The sequence below is a fragment of the Myotis davidii genome, unplaced genomic scaffold (assembly GCF_000327345.1).
Source record: "Myotis davidii unplaced genomic scaffold, ASM32734v1 scaffold1016, whole genome shotgun sequence".
NCBI lineage: Eukaryota > Metazoa > Chordata > Mammalia > Chiroptera > Vespertilionidae > Myotis > Myotis davidii.
The window spans coordinates 878159-883277 of NW_006287680.1; the positions used below are offsets into that span (position 1 = coordinate 878159).

General features: G+C 42.4%; 1 long non-coding RNA gene across 1 annotated transcript in view; it reads right to left on the reverse strand.

The window, feature by feature from the left end:
• LOC102759089 overlaps window positions 1-2254 on the reverse strand; it is a 19982-nt gene extending 17728 nt beyond the window's left edge. The window contains exon 1 of the long non-coding RNA XR_435442.1: window positions 2090-2254. This is a non-coding gene — a long non-coding RNA (uncharacterized LOC102759089). The remainder of the gene's footprint in view (window positions 1-2089) is intronic.
• Between the last annotated feature and the right edge of the window lie 2865 nt (window positions 2255-5119).

A 5119-nucleotide genomic window follows, 5' to 3' on the forward strand; every position in this document is an offset into this window, starting at 1 on the left:
CGCCCAGGCCTGAGGCCTCTGGCCCAGGAATCATGCCTGGGCAGGGGACCCCCATTTCCTTCTGATCGCTTGCTCCACCCCCCCACCCAAGCCTGACGCCTCTGACCCAGGCTTCAGGCCTGGGCAAGGGGACCATCATATCCCCCCAATCCCCGGCTCCGCCCCCCACCCAGGCCTGATGCCTCGGCCAGAGGAGTTGACCCTCATCACCCTCCAATCACCAATCACCGGATCGGCCCCTTGACCAGGCCTGAGGCCTCCGGCAGAGGTGTCATGCCTGGGCAGGGGACCCCCAGCTCCCCGCGGTTGCAGGCTCCGCCCCTGCCCAGGCCTAACGCCTCTGTCCTAGGCGTCTGGCCCGGGCAGCAGGGACCCGCAGCTGCAGCGGCCCTGCGATCGTGGGCTTCGCTTTAGGCCCAGGCAAGGGACCCCTAGCTCCCGGGACTGCCAGCTTCAACCATGCCCAGCTCCCATTGCTGGCTCCACCACTACCTCCTGCTATCACTGACCAGGGCCGCCTTTGCCCTGCCCCCCAGCTCTTAGCTCCCCCCGGGTTTCCTATCACTGTCAGTGGCAGGGGGCTTCTTCCTGCTTTCCCTTTCGCCTCCCTGCATTGTGCCTACATATGCAAATCAACCGCCATCTTTGTTGTCAGTTAACTGCCATCTGAGTTGGCAGTTAATGTGCATATAGCCCTGATTAGCCAATGAAAAGGGTAGCGTCGTATGCCAATTACCATTTTTCTCTTTTATTAGTGGAGATAGGGTGTCCCTATTTCCCCCCTTTTGCCCCCTCTACCCAGCTCTTGCCCCCCACTTCTCTCTGGCCATCACCATACTGTTATCTGTGTCCATGGGGTTGTACAAATATTTTCGTTGGCTAATCCCTTCTTTAAATTCAGTTACTTACTCCATTTACTTTGTTTTTGTTAATCTTCACCCAATGATATTTTCCATTGGATTTTAGAGAGAGTGAAGGGAAAGGGAGAGACACATTGATTAGTTGCCTCCTGCACATGCTCTGATAGGGACTGGGGATCAAGCCAGCAACTGAGGTACATGCCCTTGACTGGAATCGAACCAGGGGCCCTTCTGCCATGGGTTAATGCTCTATCCACTGAGCAAAACAGGCTGCAGCTTAATTCATTTACTTTTAATCTATATGTGTCTTTATAATTAAAGTGGGTTTTGTTTTTGAGTCACCCTCATAATCTGTGTTTTAATTGGTGCATTTATGCCACTGACTTTCAGAGTGCTTACTGATAGAGTTACTGCCATATCTGATGGCTCCTGGGGCTTGTGGGGCCAGCGTGCCTGCAGCCCGGGACCAGATGCAGTCCCGGGCGGCAGGCAAATGGCTTCTGGCGCCACCCACGGGGGTCCTGGATGGCAGCTGGCGCTGGAGGCTCGCACTGTCCCACCCTGCCTGCAGTATGGAAATTAGCTGCCATCTTTGTTGGCGGTTAATTTGTATATCTTGCTAATTAGCCTATGGGAGGATTAGGGAAGGTATGATCAATTACCATTTTTGGCTATTATTAGGTAGGATGGTTTTATACATGTGTATATAGCTTTGTATATGTGTATACATATATGTAAAAGTGTCCTTTTTGTACTTATCAGACTTTACTGGAAAAATGATATGAAACTGAAAATAAGTTAAAATGCCTCAAATTTTAAGTAAACTAACTAGAATTTCAATTTTTTTTTATAAGAGACACCTTCTTAGAATGTTTAAATTTAAATTAGAATCTCTATAATCACATTGCTTGGTAAGAGATGACCTATACTTTTCACAATTTGCAATACTGGGAAATAGCGATAGATGTACCTAGAACTAAGCTGACCAGGGACAATAGACAGAATTAAAGCATCTCTTAATTTTAAATTTTATTTCTTTTTCAAACAAAATATCTCACATATTTATTACTGAACCAGTCTACCAACAAAGAGGCTTTGAAATAAATTAAAAAGCCATTATTTTCTCAGTAAAACATATTCAGATAGTGGTGGCTGTTTCAATTTGGTATAGCAAGATGTTAATGACCTTGATGCAGCATAAACATATGAGCCATTCATTATAGACCTACCTTGGCTCTTCTCCAATGTCTATTTCTGAATTGTACTTGATTTTATCACCCGTTTTTCATAAAAATCCATAAGAAGAAATGCAAAATCCTGCTTCCCTTTCTTGGCCAGGAATTGCTTGTGAGAAGACATGTGAGGAAGAAGGCCAACCAGCCATGAAGGGGGCCCATAACTGCAGAGAAAGGGAGGGATGTTCAATAATTTTTTAACAGACTACATTTTGAAACACAATGCCAAGGATATTTTATAGAAATGAACAATGTGTGAATTTTGCTCTCATAGTCACTCTTTAGGCCTTTGCACATTGCTATGACAGTATACTACATTCTATGGAGGAAGCAGGGTGTAGGATTACGATCAGTCCTTGCAAAAGGCGCTATGCACCATCAGGACACATACCCCATACACATGGATAAGCAGAATGCATAAACATGAGAGCAGCCTGGTCCATGACAAGCAGAATGCTAATGACTGGGAACTGAGAGAAAGGTGCCTTGTGCTACTCTGCTCCCTTCCAAGAACACATTTGTGTCTACTTTAAACAGTTCACGGAATACGAGGAGAAATGTGCATGTGTGCAAAGGGCAAAATGATGTAGGTGTGTGTGTTTTCACTTCTAAAGACTATCCTCCTTACCCCATTGACTCTTTGGGAAGCATATACATAGTTACTGTGAAACTACAGCCATTTTTAGCTTGAACTAAAGACAACTGATTCATTTGACAGATATTGAATCATGTCCTTCCTGTGTATAGGAATTCTTCAAGTATGTCCCTGTTTATAGGTATGGACATCAAGATTCCCACAAAATGCTATTGACGTGTTACTGTCATGCATCATGGAAATGCTAGAGAGGATTTGGTGGTGAGAAAATACAGCTGTGGCAGGCACCAGGTTTTAAGTTTGACTTTCACCATGCTTGCACTTTGTTCTGCTTTTAGAAGCAGCATTCTGTCAATCACATTTAAATCAGATGAAAACCTGAATTTTCATATTAATTAAAGTTCAATGGATTCTTTATAAAGAATACATGAAAAGATTAGTAGTGATGGAGACAGAGGCAGGTCACGTGGGGTGGATTTTCTGCAGATTAACTGTGGCTGAGTTGAACTTCCTTCTGGGTTTTTTGGACTGATTCCAAATTTAGAAAGAGGTTGACAAATGATGTTACTTTATTCTGCCTGTGTTTTTTGTTGTTATTGTTTTGGGTTTTTTTTTTTTCTCTTGTGAAGAGGAGCACAAACTAAGGGAGAAGAAATGCTTTCAATGAGTAATGATGTAGACAAGTTCCTGTGTGTGTGTGTGTGTGTGTGTGTGTACTATGGTTCTCCCATGAAATAACAAATATTTGAGGGGGGGGAGCTGCTCTGTGTGCGTATATCTCTAGCAGCATAAGACAAGAAACATTAAAGTCTACCCCCGACCCCCAAATTCCCTATTTCAACTATTAACAGGTGCCTGTGACTGCCGCCTGAGGATTCCGTTAAAGCAGAACCTGCCCAAGTTCCTATATCATCACCAGGTAATCAGCTAAATCCATCTGAGTTTAATTATTAATTTTCTAACTCATAAATCAAAATTGTTAAAACTGTATTTGGCAGAGGGATAGATAAAAAAAATAAATCAATACTATGTAGGTGTGTATAGTCTTACTAAAATCTAAATTTGAACTCAAAAGAAATTCAAATTATGTCTCCAATGGACTGCCTGTTACCAATTCTAAAGATTTATAGAATCTGTCACTCTGAGTGGGTGAGTTAGCTTTTGTTCTTTTTCTGGCCTCCTTGGGTTCCGCCTGTCCCCATCCTGTCAGCTATCTTCTTCCCATATGGTTTCCAGAAAGATCCTGACTATAGAATGTACAGAGATTCTCTGTGCCCTTATGAGCATCAGATTTCTAATGCCTAGGGCTTTCCACTTTCACAATCACTGCTGCTACAGTTACTGCTAGTTATTACTACTCATGTGCCTACTTTATCTATCTGTCTCTTTGTATTTGGACTGCTCATTACAATACAATGGCCTCTAGTTAGGAAAACCTAGATTATGCTTTTAATCTTTCACACTTTGCTTTTGGTGCACCAATCTGTGATGGCCCCTGTTTCCCCACATTGAATTAATTCCTCTTGTGATCCTGTTTAAATCTCCTTTCTCAAGGCTTTGCTAGCTGTTTGATCAGTTGGCATACTCAAAGTAGAGTTTAAGATATTCAGTCCTTAGGACACAATATATTTCTTGACAGTGATTTTCCAATTATAGAGCAAGAACTGGTAATAGTAAATAAAAATAAACCAGGTATGATGGAATTTACAAAGTCATTAGTGAGGCATTAATAAAAATCATATAAATATAAAGTTGTGTTAACATTTTAAAAAAGGAAAAGCAAAAGCTTAGGTTTTTATCATGGTAGAACTGAGATTCTTTGATGTGGTGATTGGTTAAAATAAGACCTGTAAATGTTATGAACTATAGCTCTGGTCACTGAGCAATGATTCCACTAGACGCATCTGCCTTCCTTACCATCATATCCTCACATTGTAATTGTACCTCTATTGCTATATAACACAAAAAACATTGTACCCTGTCCTTGTGTTTTTGATAAGAATGAATTGAATGGTTTCCAAGGACAGTGCCTCTCTGAAATGCTTCTCCCCAGAAAACCATTGAAATTTATCACTGCTGTTTGTTGCTATTTTTTTTTAAATGCCCCAAACATCAAGGCAATGGAACAATGAGTAACATGGCCATGTAAATATGCATTTGAAGGGCTGACATAATAACAACAATTGTATTTTAAATATTTTACTATTTTATGCTTCTATCTATATAATGAAAGTCTAAATGACCATTACAGTGGAATGACCAGAATGACTGGTCACCATGATGCTCACTGACCACTAGGGGGCAGACGCTCAATGCAGGAGCTTCCCCCGATGGTCAATACACTCCCACTGGGGGAGCGCCACTCAGCCAGAAGCCAGGCGCATGGTTGGTTAGCACAGTGGTGGTGGCAGGAGCCTCTCTCACCTCTG